The 16,767-nt window shown below is 49.5% G+C and overlaps 1 protein-coding gene across 1 annotated transcript in view; it reads left to right on the top strand.

Annotated features, from left to right (window-relative positions):
• Positions 1 to 1,253: 1,253 nt before the first annotated feature.
• The window catches only part of LOC130706713 (cadherin-23-like), a 210,677-nt gene continuing 195,163 nt past the window's right edge, over positions 1,254 to 16,767 (top strand). The window contains exon 1 of the mRNA XM_057539416.1: positions 1,254 to 1,317. The gene's annotated coding sequence lies outside the window, so the exon portion shown is untranslated. The remainder of the gene's footprint in view (positions 1,318 to 16,767) is intronic.

Genomic DNA, 16,767 nt, shown 5'->3' with positions numbered 1-16,767 from the left:
AGAATTCAGAATGTTTAGCCCTGGGAAGTAAAGACTAAGGCCAGGGAATGACCCTCTTCAACTATGCGAATATGGACTCTTCCTGACTCCAGCTGTCTGGAAAAGTCAAGAAATCTCCATCCCTACATAGGTGCAAAAAGAAGCTGGGAGACCATTAGGCAGGTATGCAGCAGAAGGGTCTCCTGCATGGATGAGGGTGCTCAGGTGACATCAAGCGTTTCTTCCAATCCGGGGTCCTCATTTGTAAGCAATTTGGGGGCATTTTGAGCTCGACTGATGGGAGAGGGCGCAGATTGGAGAGCATGAGTGAGGTGGGCGAAGGCAGCTAGTTGAGCCAAGCGCAGGTAAGTGGCCCCAAGGGCTAGAGGGACAGGCCGCTCAGTGCGACTCTGGGAGCAGAGAGGGGGCGCTTAAAGCCAACAGATGGCGCAGGCTCACCTAGGCCAGGCGCCCGCTCGCTTGTTCTAGCTTCCCGGGAGCGTTTCCCCGTTCCGCCGGAGACGCGGGCGGGCGGGAGGCGGGCCAGGCCCCTACCCCTCTTCGGGACAGGGAGGCCCTGCGGAGCACGGCTCCAGCACGCACCTGGGGCCGCTTCCTCCCGCTTCCTCCTTGCCCGTTTGTGGGATTCGTCGGGTTGCCACAGCAGTCGGTGCCACAACATCGGCAGAGGGCAGCTTCGCCAGCACTGAAATATTCATGCCCTGAGCACCTGGCCGGGCTTTGCAAAGCTTCTGGGGGTCCGAGCGGGGCCAGTGGTGGCGGGTTCAGGGATCCTGGCGCCCATGGTGAAGGAGGGTGGGCGACGGGGCGCGGCCGGGCGGGCGGGGGCTGGGCTAGGCGGGAGGTGAGGGAGGGAGCGTCAGGAGGCGGGGTCTGGGTGGCGGGGGCCGAGCAGGGCGGAGGAAGCGAGGGAAAGTTGATCGCGGACTTGAGCTGCGGAGACGGCTCGGGAGAGAGGGACGCAGGCTGCGGGAGCGATGCTTGGTGAGAAGACGCGTCCGACGGCGACCGGGCGCTGAGCCGGGCGGGGCGGGGCGGCCCGGCCCTGGGCATGGATCGCAGGGGTGCCGAGCCTCGGGACGATTGGAGCGCGCGTCGCCTGAGCCCGCTGCGCGCCTGAAGTTGCGGCCCGCAAGCGGCCAACAGCGAGCAGACGGCCCAAGGGGACCCCGGAGCGGCCAGCACGCCGCGGATGAGTCTTCGCGCCGGCAGCGAGACGCGGCGGTGGTCAGCACCCGAGCGGGCGGCCTGCGGGGGCCGATCCAGCGGAGAGCAGAGCCCAAGGCGCGGCGCGGCGCCGCTCCGCACACGCACACGGTACCAAGAGCCGCGCATCGCCCCTTCCCTCCCCGCTTCCCTCTCCTTCTCCGCGCCGTTCACCCGCCACGCGGTGGGAAAGTTGGAGCCGTGGGGTTGCGACCGCAGCCGCTGAACCACTTGTTCTTGGCGCGGCCATCGCCCGTGGCTGGCGCCCGGGGCCTCCTTCCATCCCGGGCCCCTAGCCAGCATTCTGCGTCCCGCTCCGAGCCCGCGGTCGGACGCGCGGCAACTTTGATTCCTGGGAACTCGAATTTCCTCCGCGTTGGCCTTGGGAGGAAAGGCACTCCACTCCCCACCCCGGGTCCTGGACCCGCGAACATTCGAGCGCTTTGCTATCCGCCCCTCAGAGAGGGTCTGGGTCTAGGGTGGGGAGAATTTCGGGGGCAAAGAGGGCGTTGGGATCCGATCCCCTCTCCTTCTGCGCCCTGGGTCCCCTTTTGGACAGTGGAGACGGGGTGGGGCACACTCCCACCGCGGGGTAGGCATCGGCACTGGAGGGACCTAAAGTCACGTAGCTGTCCCCTCCCCTCATCGCCTCTCAGTGCCCGCGAGAGACCTCAGAGGACTCCTGCAACCTCCCCACTCCGGTCCGGCTATGGGAAGACGCGCCCTTCGCGGAGCAGGGAGTCTTGTGCGGCTCGCCCTTTACCTCCCCAATCCCCGTGCGGGCCTGCCACGGGCGGTGCTGGTTGTCCCCAGGGACTTGCGCTCAGGGGCGCAGCCCGTGTCTTCCCTGCAGGTCAGCCCGGGACGCGTGCAGAGCCCGTACGTTCCCAGGTGGTGGCGGCACCAGCCGGCGGGCACTCAGTGCCTTGCTTTCCCGGAGCGGACACCCAGAGCGGCTGCCTCCGTGCCTCGGGCGGAGATCCTGTGCCCTAGCCGCCGGCCACCGCCCTACTGCGACTCCAGCCCAGAGCCCTTGCGCCGTCAGAGGCCCACTGGGGGCAAATTAGCCTTTCCTGGGTGTTAGCACGCCTCACCCTCCCCAGTAATTCGGAAAGCAGCGCTTGCTTCTTTTTCATACTTCGCCCTCTCAGACAAGAGCAGGCGTTGACCCTTACATTTCAGCCACTTAGCAAGTACCCCCACCCCAATGTGGATTTTGAAATACGCTGGAGATGCACAGGAGAACTGTGTGTGTGTGTGTGTGTGTGTGTGTGCGTGTGTGTATGTGTGTTGGGTGGAGTCTGACTGTTGCATAGGGGAGAATTAGGCTGCATGGGGTGGGGTGGGCTTGAAGAGCTGGCTGGTGCCAGGTGAGAGGTGCTGATGAGTCAGCCCGTGGTGGGGGAGAGTGGACTTGGAGTTAATGTTTGGTTCATGGTGCAAGGGTAGGTGCACTGCGGTCAGCACCTACGCGGGTGGTCAGCACCTATGAGCCTGGGGAACCAGATGTCACTCTGCTGCAGAGGGGGCTGGGAGAGGCCCCTTAGCTGGGGGAATTGGGATGCTTGGTGGCATCTGGGGAGGGTGGGAAGGCAGAGTGCCTGAAAGGCAGAGAGGGAGAGTACCCCTTGGGCTGGAAAGGTGGCACTGCAGAAATGACTGGTGTGACAGCGAGGCTCTGCTCTGGGTGGCGGAGAGCTACGAGGGTGTGGGAGGCCCAGAGATGACATCCTGGCCTCATCTGGGCTGGGGCCCCATACACATGTCTGTCTCCGCCTTCCTGACCCCCAAAACAGCTGGGCTTCTCACATCTGCTTACCAAAGGGCTTGATTTGAGGGTTATGATGGTGGATGGTCCTGGTTGCCTCCAAAATAGCTCCTCCACCCAGCAAGTGACCTTACCTGCAAATTCACCATTTGAGGTTCATTTTTTCGAGCTTAGTATTTTACAGGGTGCCTTTGTGAAGTGCTAATTTAAAATGCACATACTTCTGGGAGGTGACGGTCTAGTAGAGCCTTGCTGCCCTGAGTGTGGCCTGTGGACGTGCAACATCAGCATCACCTGGGAGCTTGTTAGAAAGGCAGTTGCACTCCACCCCTGACCTCTTGAATCAGAATCTATATTTGACAAGATCCTTGAGTGATTTGTTTTCTCAGTAAAGTTTAAGAAGCCCTGGTCCATAGTACCTTCTCGGGAATGAGCATTTCACAGCCCCTTGGTGCAGAAAGAGTGTCGAAAAGGGCAGTGGATAAGAATGTAGGTTTGAGAATGAGACTGGAAGTTCCCTTCCTGGAGATTTATGGTAGGGTTGGGTTAACAATCCACTGCTGGCTCCTTGTGGGTATTCCCTGCTAATGCCAGGAGGGTATCTGTGTTTTGGGGATCTTTAGACAGATTCAAGTAGCAGCTCAGCTTTCCGTGCAATTGAAACATTACCACATGTGAGGCATATGGGCAGTAGGAAGTGGGCAGAGGGGGTAGGGTTGTGGAAGCTGGATAAGCTGCTCTGCCTCTAGGAGGCCTGGGGCTGGGTAGATGTTGTCGCTTAAGGGGAAAGAATTAAGTAACTGTCCTCCACTTCATCTGTCCCTCCCAAATGGGTGGAGTGACCCACTGATCACACCTCTTCGGGGCCCTCAGGACTTACACAGAGGGAGCTGCAGAAATGCTAATTTGGGGTAGCCCGCAGAGGAGGTGATAACAACCAAACTCCACTCTTACCCCCCTCCACCAGCCCAGGCTGGACATCCCATTTCTGATGCCCTGGTGCCATGGGAGGTCCCTAGCCCCAAGGAAGAGGGATGATGCCAAGGCACAGTGGCAAGGCACCGCTCCTGGTCCTATGGAGGAATAATGGTGACCCTGAAGCCATCAAGGCTGGCCTCATAGTGGAGATCTGAAGGACTTCAGAGGAATTTGGATCAGAACCTCGGTGGGGCCAATGGTATCACAGGTGAAAGGTCATGGCATGACTCATGCACCCCAGCCCTGCCAAAAGAGGACTGCCCTTCCTCTCTGCTGGCCTCTTGGCCAAGGGCAGAGTGGCAAGGGGGAGCCGTGGGAGGGCCTGGATCAGCATGGTTATGGGCCTAACAGACAGTGATGCTCATGTGAAAGATTCCTTTATTGGTGAGTTTAAAAACAGCTAGGTCAGTAAAAGTCCTACTGTTTCCTAGAATCCACAGGTTTTAAAAAAAATTCAGTTTTAAAATGTAAAGGTGGTTTCTTTTTAAATTAATTTAATTGCCTTTGTTCATTTCTTTTGATTTTGAGCCTTGATTTGAGTTTTTCTTGGCCCTGGGCAGTCCTGTTTGTCCATTTAATAGGGGAGCAAGGTCATTCATTGAGTTGGACCCTGCTGGATGGGTTATTTCAGGATGGGATTATTTTGCCTCCAGTGGAAAAGAAGTGGGGATGGGAACAGGGTCTTCTGTGCTCTAGCCTCCTGCACCTGTGTGGGTGATACCATCAGTCAGGTCTTCACTGACCCTGAAGGGATGGGGGTGAGGTGGCCTCTGCAGCTGGGCCTCCCTCCCTCGTGGCCCTTCCATCGCACTTTTCACTACTCTGCAGTGGTCTGGCCCCTCACTAGACGGTGAGCTTCTTCAGCACAAGCTGTATCTTATTCCCCCTTGTATCCCTGGAGACTGGTGCTTAATCACTGTCCGTTGACTAAATGGCTATTACATTGGCATTTGGTGTGCCTATAACCAGTTTTAACTATTCACGTTGGTTCCTTTCAACACTGGGTAGCTAATGCCCATCTTCCTATATTCTGGGGTCTAGGCAAATGCCCTTGGAGTAGAGATCTCAAACTCACATGCCTAGAGGGGCTAGGAAGCTGACCAAAGAGTAAAGCAGCACCAAATATAAGACAATAGGGCGTGGTGGGGACTGTGGAGAACGGAAGAGCACAGGCCCCAAGTAAAAGGCACAACTGTCGTCAAAACCCACCTATATGGCAGAAGTCAAAATAATGGTTACTCCACGGTGTGATGGCTGGGGCTCAAGGGGTGCTTCTGGAGTGCTGGAAATTTCCATACCTTGATCTGCATATCTACAATAGTGGTGAGTGATCATTTATGCAGAAGAGTCAATTCAGAAGAATTAGAGCATTTATGGAGATAAATAAAACCATATTTATTTTGGTTCAATAGGAAAATAGCTTTATTGAATTGCATAAGGCAGAAAATGCATATTCTTACCAACTTTATTGACTAGAAGGGTGTCAGTGAGAAACTTGGCATATTTAAGAAGTAGCCACATGGAGATAGCTTTCTAGTCTTTCACCGTGAAATGTAATCTGGTTCTGTCTCGGGGAGAGGGACGCGCTGCTGCTGCTTCTCCTTGCTGGGTGTGTATTTGGGTCTCAGCATTCGTGCTCTTGCGGCTCTGTGTTACCTCGGCAGTGAAAGTCCGTGTGGCTCAGTGTATTGCCGGGGGATCGGGACTACCAGACATCTGTCCTCAGCCCCACGGGCCTCAGGCGGTGACGCGGAGAGTGACACAGCAGGCTCAGGCTTAGCGTTCGTATTTTTGATCTTTCCTTTGCACAGTCTAAAACCTCATGCAAGAGTCGGTTATTATGATCGTAAGCCTGTTCCCTTCATGATTTTTGTGAGGCGGCTTGGAGGCAGACAGAGCTGGAGTTGAGTGCTAGCTCTTCCACTCCTGAGGGCTGAAGCCTTGCTCTGCCATGTAACCTTGCCCAGGCCTTAGTTTTCTCAGTGGTTAAATGGGAATAATTTCCAATTATATCGTAGGCTTGCTATCAGCATTAATCAGAAGAAAACTCTACAGAAAGCCTTTTGTGCAGGGCCTGGCACACAGTACACATGCAGAACGTAGTAGCGTTTATTATTATCCCTTTCGATTCAGTCACGCGTTAGGCATACTGTATTCAAGCAAAGAGGTGAAACCTCCCCTTATTTTGAGAGCTGGACAGTCTATAAGTTCATAAATTGAATTCTGCCTAAAGATGTGTGAGTGTGGTGTGTGTGTGTGTGTGTGTGTGTGTGTGTGTGTGTGTGGTCGTGGTCTTTCATTTTGCATTAGTTATTAGCAACATTTAAAGAAAAAAACAACATTTTCATAATAAAAATCTAGATATTGACATTTCTGGCTGAAACTGACAACACTGGGTCTGTGTTCCCAACTGGCAGTGATCCGTTGGGGCTGAGTTGCAGCCGCCCCTTTTATTTATTTGTGTTTTATTTAAAATTTTTTTGGTTGAGGATTACATACATACAATAAGGTAAACAGCTCTTAAATGAAAGTGGTGGATTTTTGCATATGTGTGCACTTGTGTAACCCCAGCTGGATCAGATGCATCCCTGGTGCCTTGGCAGGGCTCCCTCAGACCCCCTCCTGCTCCAGAAGTAACCACTATTCTGACTTCGCTCTGACTTGTGTCACACATGTGAGTTTTGCAGGTGAGCTTACAGCCTTCAGTTCTCCACAGTCTCCACCGGTCCCTGTCGTCTCACACTTGACCCTGCTTTACTCATTTGCACTAAATCTTGGCCCCTTTAGCCATTTGAGTTTGTGACATTTACGCCAAAGGCTGGAAGGGTCCTTAGAGACTAGCTGGATGTACCATGTTACAGCTGCGGAAACTGAGGCTCACAGTTGGGGAGTGGGCTTATTCCAGACCCTCTCCCTGGGTGAGGTGGGCCTGGGTGGTGGCCAATCAAGGGCAGAGCCTGGCTTCTCCCATCCCAGCAAGAGGCCAGGCAGACCCCCATCTCTTGGACCCCAGCAGCCCAGGGCCTGACCCTGCAATCACAGTCACCCAGAGCCTCCCGCAGGCTGATCAGCCTAAGAGGGAGGGAGTCTGTCCTGGAGATGCATCTTCCCCAAGGCAGGCTGTTAGCAACACTGCCTTCCTCTTTAAAGGCCATGCTCCATTTGGAGAGGACCTGCAATGCCATTTGTGACAAGGGCCCTGTGTACCACCTTGATTGTGTCTGTTTCTGAAAGAAGACTGTAATTTGGGAGCCAGTGAAATCAAGGGAGGGAAGTAGAAGAGAGAGCAAGAGAGAGAGAGGGAGGGAAGAGAGAGAAAACAAAAGGGGTGGCTGGGACCATGTCTGGGTCTTCATTTGTAGCACTGGTCCCGTCCCCAAGAAATGCTGGCTTTCCCGGGACTCGGGTCAGGGTGGGCTGGGTCCCTCCAAGGGCCTCCCTTTAGCTCTGCCCCTCTTTTCTTCTGCTCTTTGCCTACAGAGCTAAAAGCCTCGTCATCCTGCCCCAGGCTTACCCAGGGCTTCACTCTCCAGCCCTCTGCATCCCTTCTCTGGCTCTGACCTGCCTTTGCCCCAGGAGGAGGCTGATTTTGCCCTTTTCTCCTGGGGCCAAGAGAGCTGATATTATCTCCCGGGAGCAGTGGTGACAGAACTCTAAGCCAGGCCTCTCTCTGCCCCTTCTACAGAGGCCTGAAGCTTTGTCTTAGGAGAGGCATGGGTGGACTGCCACAGGAAAATCAGCACATACTGGATAGTGGGGCAGGAGATCCTCCCAAACCCATCCTCCTTTGTGTTTTAGGGTCCCACGTCCACTGCTGGTGAGACCTTTCATTCAGGCATTCAGTCAACCAATACAGAGCATGAACCTGTGTACCAGGCTCTGCCTAGTAGCTGGGGATTCATGATGAGTGTCTATAGCAGTGCTGTCCAGTAGAAATATAATGCAGGCCACAGATGCAAGTCACATATGTAGTTTTAAATTTTCTAGTAGCCACTTTAAAAAAAATTAAAAGAAATAGGTGAAATGATTAAAAAATTTTTTTTATTATTTTTTTTATACAGCAGGTTCTTATTAGTTATCTATTTTATACATATTAGTGTGTGTATGTCAGTCCCAATCTCCCAGTTCATCCTACCAGCCCCCCCACTGCTTTCCCCCCTTGGTGTCCATACGTTTGTTCTCTACAGCTGTGTCTCTATTTCTGCCTTGCAAACCGGTTCATCTGTACCATTTTTCTAGATTCCACATATATGTGTTAATATGCGATATTTGTTTTTCTCTTTCTGACTTACTTCACTCTGTATGACAGTCTCTAGGTCCATCCACGTCTCTACAAATGACCCAATTTCGTTCCTTTTTATGGCTGAGTAATATTCCATTGTATATACGTACCACATCTTCTTTATCCATTTGTCTGTCGATGAAGAAATAGGTAAAATGATTTTTGATAATCTGTTTTATTTAATCCAGTATATCCAAAATATTACCATTTAACATACAATCAATGTAACTATTAATGAGACATTTACATACTTAAAAAAAATTAAGTCTTTGGAATTTTGTGTGTGTTTTGCATTTACAACACATCTCAATTTGGACTTGGCACATTTCAAGTGCTCAGTGGCCACGTGTGGCTGGTCGCTACTGTATTGAACTGGGGGAGACAGATAATAAATACACACTCAAGACAATTACAGATGGTCAGGAATGCTACAGAGAAAACAGAGAGGGTAATTGACGTGCTAAAGGTGGAAGATAGGGTGGTCTGGGAAAGCCTCTTGGAGGATGGGAAGATGTGGTCCATCTCCACGGACCTGAGCCCTGGCAGGGCTAGGGAGAGGAGTGGAAAGTGGAGAAGGGCCCATGTGTCCACAGACAGCCCCCCCCAGTTACTGAGCATGGGATGAAATATCCCCCTCTCCATAGAAGACCCCAGTGGAGGGGGCCCAGAATGGATAACAGTATTTTAGAAAAGCACCTTATGTCTGGGGTGTGCGTGCGTGCATGCGTGTGTGTGTGTGTGTGTGTGTGTGTGTGTGTGTTTCCTTATCTGTCTGTGAGAAAGATAAGGATTAAGTTCATCTTCCTGCTGCTTTTTACACTTGGGAGTTTTCCAAGCAAGGAGGAAGTTGGCCTGGAAAACTGAGGAAGTTGGGGCAACCTGGAGCAGTTGGGGTCTTGTCCTCTGGGGGAGAGGCTCTGACCTGTCCAAAGTAGGAGGGCTTGGATGTCAAGGGGTCTTGGGGTGCTTAGCAGACCTGAAGGCCCATCTTTTCTCCTGGACTTGGGGTAGGAGGAGGACTAGGAGGGGATCTTGGGGCTTGGAAGAAGTGCCGTGGGCAGAGTGCTCTGGGGCTGGGTAAATGCAGACCTTCCTTGTTGTCTGGACTTCACCTGACTGACCTGGGCCAAATGAACATTCAGGTGCCCACAGAGTCCAGTCTGTCAGGGCAGATGGTGTAAGAGAGTGAGGCTGGCTGGGCGGGCACTGGGCAAACTGCACTTGCTTGCCCCATGTAAAGGGGGCACCGCTGCTACAGTTCTTGTGTGTGGTTGGTAAGCAGGCATGCAGGGCAAGTGTGGCCAGACACTTTGACATTTCAAAATTCTCTGGAAATCCAGATTTTAAAGTACAAAATTTTATTTTAAATGTTAGCAACCAATTGAAGTATTTAAAAACACTGTGAAGCCGTTCATTCATTGATCAAATATTTACTGAGCCCCTACTGTGTGCCACGCACTGTTCTAGGCCTCTGGGGTCAGTCAGTGGCTCCTGTGCTTGTGTAATGTATATTGTCGGGAAAGCCCCTCAGCAAGCTGCATGTGGCCCATGGATGACCAGTTTACGTGTGACCTTTGCCATAGAGTATCGGGGCTGACAATAATAACAGGAAGCATTTATTAAGCACTTACTGTGTGCCAGGCCTTGGGCTTAGCACTTCATATAAAATCCCTCATTTAGTCCTGACAACAACGCTATGAGATAAGGACTTCTGTTACTTGTATTTTAAAGATGAGAAATCAGGCACAGAGAGGTTAAGCAGTTTACCCAGAGTCACATAGCTAGCAGGTGGTGGGGTGGAATTTGAGCCAAGGCAGTCTGAGTCCTTAATCCTCACTCTGTTCTTCTCTCAGTACCGTACTTAGAGAAGGCCAGAGCCGAATCCCTGACTAGACAGATAGAAACTGAGTCCGGAAAGGACAACTGACCCCCATTGGGTCTGCACAGAGACAGTGACAGGGCCGGGCTTTCAATCCAGGCCTGTCAGGTATGTTTATTGCTGTGTGGACTTCACTTGTGATTGATCCTGGGTTGGGGTTGGACATTCAGGTGCCTACAGCTCCCACACACTTAAGAGTGGGGCTGGGCAATGATTTAACATCCGTGGGAGTAAATGAGGGGCACAGCTCACCAGCTTAGAGGCTACAGGTCATCTACCCAGAGCAGGTTGCCCCATCTGGGAAGGCCATGTACTTCATTGCTCTCTGCACTTTCCCGGACTGGAGACCCCAGCTTGACCCCACCTCTTCCACCTGTAAAACCAGGGGGTCGAATGCAATGACTCCTGTGATTTAATCTTCGCCCCACACCTTTCCCCCCTACTATTGACCAGGCTGGCTGGCGAGCTGCCCTCAGTGTTTCTGGCCAAGCGTTAATCCTAAGCTGGACTCTGGGTCCTGGCCTGAGTGACTGGAGGACCATGGATTCATCTTGTGGTTTCCTCGTGTTGGTGTACCAGTGTGGTAACCTCACCGTGAGGCAGGGGAATATGTGTGAATGCTGAAGAAAGATGCCCCTGGCCGGCATGTGAAGACTGCAGTGACAGTGTTTGCATTGACTCAAGTGCTTTCATCCTCTGAGCCACAGTTTCCTCATCTGTGAAGTAGAAGGAAAAACCCTTCTGGCCAATCCACTTGATTCAGGAGGAAGGGGCTCTCGTGAGATATAGGAAAGTGCTTGGCTAAATGAATTGTGATAAATAGACATTGCAGTAAGTAAATAAATATTTATGAGTCCTCACTATGTATTAATGACTTGAACTATGCAGGATTTATAAGAGATATGCAGATAGATATTTAAATAACATGAACATCTCTAAATCCAACAGCAGTGTCTTTGAATGGCTTGATGGCTTATGCCTACTCTAGCAACCTGACACCCATCTTTGGGGGAAAGTGTACAAGTCAACAAATCAAGGGACTACTGTTTTCAGGACACTGTGCCAGGCACACTAAGGTATAGAAATAGACAAGTCCAAGAGCTTTCACGGCTATTCAGAGTACCATATTTGGGCCAGTCAATTTGGGTGTGTGTGTGTGAGTGTGTGTGTGTGTGAGTGTGTGTGTGTATGAGAGAGAAGGCGGCGGGAGAGAGAGAGCGAGAGAGAGGGAGCACACGAGCCCTGTAGCCAGTCTCCTTTGGGAATTTCAGCATCTCGTGCGTGCTTGACACAGCTAAGGTTTTCCTTCTATGCTCGTCCCCACTGAACCCAAAGGTCTCCCTTCACCTGAGGTGCCGTGTAGAGTGTGATGTGAAGTGCTGGGGGCTGAGTTAGCACTGGGATGGCTGCGTCCTGGGAAGGAGACAGGAAGGGCATGGGGTGTACAGAGTGGGGGTAGACCTGCCGGGCTGGCTGACCTGCCAAGCCGAGCCTGAGGGCTGTTGGAAACTGGAGCTCAGGCCGGAATAAGGGAGCCCATGAATAATACAGCGGGAGGGAGACTGTTAACTAGGTGACCTCGTTGCACCTGCGTGTTTCACAGCTTCCTGGGGAGCTGCTGCGGGGGCGGGGGAGGGGGTGCCGGGTGTCGGCAAGGGCAGAGGGGAGAGCGAAAGGCCGGGTGGAGCTCCTTCGTTTTCCTTCCCGCTCTCCTTTCAACCGTCCGGCTCAGAAGTTCTTTGTACTAACAGCTCTGTCTCCTGGCTTTGACCCAGATGGCCTTGGCCGTGTGCGCATGCGTGAGTGCGTGTGCGTGCACATTCACGCACAGGTGCGCTGGAGCCGGTAACTGGGATATTCCTTAGCAAAAGCTGAATGTGAGGCTGGGCCTTCTCCCGTGCCCTGCCCCCCAGGCCTGATTTCTGGGTCTGTTTGCTAAAGTGGGCGTCAGGCCTGTCTCTGGCCCCCGGCACTGATGTGCTGTGTCATCTCTGCCAAGGTGGCCCCCTCTCTGGGCCACTTCTGGCCGCCACGGACAATGCAGGCTTCTGGGCCAGGACTGTGTGGTGTCCCAAGATTTGGGCTTCTGACGAGGGGAGCACCGTTTGATGTAAGTTGGGGGTAGGTAACCCTGACTTTCTCTTCTAATGCTCTGGGGGTCTGTCATTTTTAGTGTTTGTCACTGGGGCCCGGTTACAGCCACCCAGACTCGGCACAAAGGAGCCGCCCTAGCTCCCGTACCTCCCAGTGAAACAAAGAAGGCCTCTGGGCAGAGATGGGGGCCTTTTTAGGACAGAGCAGAGGGAGATGAGCTTAAATTGCAGCGGGAGAGCAGAAAGGCAGACCCACAGAGAAACTGGTTGAGCAGTGTGTCAGGTGAGGAGCAGAGAAAGGTGAGATGCTGCAGTCCATTCTCAGAGGAGGCTGACTTTACCTGGCTTTACCTTCCAAGGAGTTGTTTGCAGACCCCTGGCCTGGGACTGGGAGGCAGAGGACCCCTGGCCAGTGCCTGGGAGGCAGAGGACCCCTGGCCAGTGCCTGGGACAGGAACAGGAGCCCTGGCCTCCACCTCCTCCTTTATCCTGAGTGTTGTCGGCTGGGGCCTGACACCTGAGGAGGTCCCAGGCCCTCCTCCCCAGGTCTGGGAAGGGACTTTTCCCCAAAGGCACACTCTGGCTTCAGCCTGCTTCCTCAGGCTTAGGGAACCCAGGCTCAGTGCCCGCTACCCTCTTAGAACTGGGCTTTCAAGAGGTTGTACACCTCCATACACACACACCTCCCTGCACAGACTCGTAGACACATTTGCCTGTCTGGACGAGATGGGGAGCACCTCCTCCTTGGGCCTGGTCTGAGTGTATGTGGCCAGGGCTACAGGCACCAGGATTCATCTGTGGGCCTATTCCTCAACAAGGGGAGTATTTCTATCTCTGAGCCAAACTACCCAGGTTCAAATCCTAGCTCTTCCAATGATTAGCTGTGTTACCTTTGGCACTTTAATTAATCATTCTGTTCTTTAGTTTTCTCATCTAGAAAATCAGGGTAATAATAGTACCTACCTCAAAGTGTTATTGGGAGGATTAAATGAGTTATTGCCTGTAAAATGCTTAGAAGAAGTGCCTGCCATATAGTAAATGCTCAAGAAATGCTACTGTTATGCTACTGTTATTCTCAGCTGTTAGTTATTATGCTACTGTTATTCTCAGCTGTTAGTTATTATGCTACTGTTATTCTCAGCTCCTGCGTTCTGGAGGCTCACAGTCTTGCAGGCTGTCTGAGGGTGCCAGGAGTAACTATTATGCCTGTGATAAAGGCTATGTATCTAGAGGTTCAGAGGAGGTGGGGGTGGGGTCTGGGTTGGTGGGGAGCAGTCTTGGAAGGCTTCATGGAGGAAGAGGCACCCTTGCTCAGAGGCTGTGGCTTCTCTCTGTGCCCACTGGCACTGTGCTCCCATGGTAGAAGGGCAGGAAGAGAGGCAGGGCGGTGCAGTGGTTAGTAGCATTGATGTTGGTCCCAAGTCAACTGGAACTCTTTTAGTCAGCTTTTTAATTGCAGTATAACACATATGGAAAAGTATACAAGTAATCCACATACAGCTTGAATTATCACAAAGTGACCACTACCCTATAACTGCCACCCAAACCAAGAAAAAATAAATTACCAGAAGCCATCTCTCTGTCATTAGTCAAAGGTAACTTCTATCCTGACTCCTAATAGCATGCATTCATTTTGCCTATTTTGAACTTCATAGAAATTCAATCATATCGTATTTTCTCTTGGCAATGTTTTCTTCTACTCAACTTATTTGTGAGATTCACCCTGCTGTGTATAGTTACATTTGTTTGTTCTCATTACTGTATAGGTTTCCATTGTGTGAATATACCACAGTTTATCCATACTATTGTTGATGGACAATTGGATTGCTTCTAGTTTTTGGCTATTATGGAAAAGGCTGTTAGTAAAATTTGTTATGTGTTTTTTGGTGTACATGTATGTGTATGCAAGTCGGTTGGGTATATTTGTTCTTTTTACCAATACAAGCTTTATAGTGTAATTACTAGTTTACATATGTAGTCTTGGTATCTAGTAGTATAAATTCTCTAGCTTTATTCTTCTTCAACACTTTTGTTTACTTTTGGCTCTTTGCATTTCCATATGAATTTAGAATCAACTTTTGAAATTCCACAGAAACTCTGCTGAGATTTGATTGGGACTGCATCACCAATATGTAGATCAATGTGAGGAAAATTGACATCTTTATAATACTGAGTTTCTGATCCACGTACAAAATATACTCCTCCATTTTCCTAGGTCTTAATAAATTTCTTTCAAGGATGCTTTTTAGTTGTCTGTGTAGAGGTCTTACACTTCTTTTATTAGATTGATTTCTATGTGTTTTATGTTTTTTGATACTATTATAAGTGATATTTGAAGGGTTTTATTTTCATTTCTTTTTTTTTAATTAATTAATTTATTTTTATTTATTTATTTTTGGCTGCGTTGCATCTTCGTTGCTGCGCAGGCTTTCTCTAGTTACGGTGAGTGGGAGCCACTCTCCTTTGGGATGCATGGGCTTATTGTGGTGGCTTCTCTTGTTGCGGACCACGGGCTCTAGGTGCGGGCTTCAGTAGTTGTGGCACACGGGCTTCAGTAGTTGTGGCTCGCGGGCTCAGTAGTTGTGGCTTGCGGGCTCTAGAGCGCAGGCTCAGTAGTTGTGGCACACGGGCTTCAGTAGTTGTGGCACACGGGCTCAGTAGTTGAGGCTCGCGGGCTCTAGAGCACAGGCTCGGGAGTTGTGGCGCACGGGCTTAGTTGCTCTGTGGCATGTGGGATCTTCCCAGACCAGTGATTGAACCCGTGTCCCCTGCATTGGCAGGCGGATTCCCAACCACTGCACCACCAGGGAAGCCCTTATTTTCATTTCCAATTATTTGTTTCTGGCATATAGAAGTACCATTGATTTTTAAAATATTGACCTGTATCCAACAATCTTTGTTAAATCTACTTATTGAATCTGATAGTTTATCTATAGAATCCTTGATTTTTTAACATGCACAATCATGTTTTCAATAAATAATAACGATTTTATATCTTCTTTTCCAATATTGATACCTTTTTTCTTGCCTTATTTGAATGGCTAGGCCTTCCAGCATAATATTGCATTGAAGTGGTGATAGTGGACATCCTTATTTTGATTCTGGTATCGAGAAAGTTTTCAATATTTCACCATTACGTACAGAGTTTGCTGTAGGTTTTTTGTAGATGTCATTTATCATATTAGGGAAATTTTCTTCCATTACTTTTTTCAAAACTATGGGAAAATATACATAACGTAAAATTTACCATTTTAGCCACTTTAAGTGTACATTTCATTGGCATTAATAACATTCACAATGTTGTGCAACCACCACCACTATCCATTTCCAAACTTTTAATCATCTCAAACAGAAACTCTGTAAACTCTGTACCCATTGAACAATAACTCCCCATTTTCTCTCCCTCCAGCCCCTGGTAACTTCTATTTTCTGTCTCTACGAATGTGCCTGTTTCTAGGTATCTTGTACAAGTGGAATCATATAATATTTGTCATGTTGTGTCTGGCTTATTTCACTTAGCATGTTTTCAGGGTTCATTCATGTTTAGCAAGTCTCGGAATTTCATTCCTTTTTAAGGTTGAATAATAATTAAATTATATGCATATACCATACCTTATTTATCTGTTCATCCATTGATGTCATTTGGATTGTTTCCACTTTCTGGCTATTGTGAATAATGCTGCTGAGAACATCAGTATACAAATATCTGTTTGAGTCCCTGCTCTCAGCTCTTTTGAGTATATATTTAGGAGTGAAGTTATCATACAGTAATTCTACATGTAGTTTTTTGAGGAACCGTCATACTGTTTTCCACAGAAGTTGCTCGATTGTACATGCCCACAAGCAATGCACGAGTTACAATTTTCTCCACATCTTCACCAACACTTGTTATTTTTGTTATTATTAATATTTTTACAATAGCCATTCTAATGGGTATGAAGTCGTGTCCCATTGTGATTTTGATTTGCATTTCCCTAATGGCTATTGATGAGTATATTTTCTTGTGCCTAATTGGCCATTCGAACATCTATGGAGAAATGTCTATTCAAGTCCTTTGCAAAGCTATTTTTGAATTGGGTTGCTTATGTTTTTTGTTGTTGAGTTGTAAGAGTTCTTTATATGTTCTGGACACTAATCCCTTATCAGAATAGAAATATTTTCTCTCATTCTATAGGTTGCCATTTCATTCTGTTGATAGTGTCCTTTGATGTATACAAGTGTTTAATTTTGATGAAATCCAATTTACCTTTTTTATTATTGTTGTTGCCTATGCTTTTGGTGTCATAGCCAAGAAATCATTGCCAATTCCACCTCATGAAGATTTTCCCCTAAGAATTTATAGTTTTAGTTCTTACATTTAGGTCTTTGATCCATTTTTAGTTAATTTTTGTATGTAGTGTAAGGTAAGAGTCCAACTTTTGCATGTGGATATTCAGTTTTCCCAGGACCATTTGTTGAAAAAGAGTGTCCTTTCCGCATTGAATGATCTTGGCACCATTGTTGAAAATATTTTAACCATATATGCAGTGGTTTATTTCTGTGCTCTCTGTTCTACTTCATT

Source organism: Balaenoptera acutorostrata, unplaced genomic scaffold (assembly GCF_949987535.1).
Source record: "Balaenoptera acutorostrata unplaced genomic scaffold, mBalAcu1.1 scaffold_320, whole genome shotgun sequence".
In the NCBI taxonomy this organism is placed as follows: Eukaryota; Metazoa; Chordata; class Mammalia; order Artiodactyla; family Balaenopteridae; genus Balaenoptera; species Balaenoptera acutorostrata.
The sequence above is the reverse complement of the archived record's forward strand: the minus strand, read 5'-3'. Positions and strand labels throughout refer to the sequence as shown.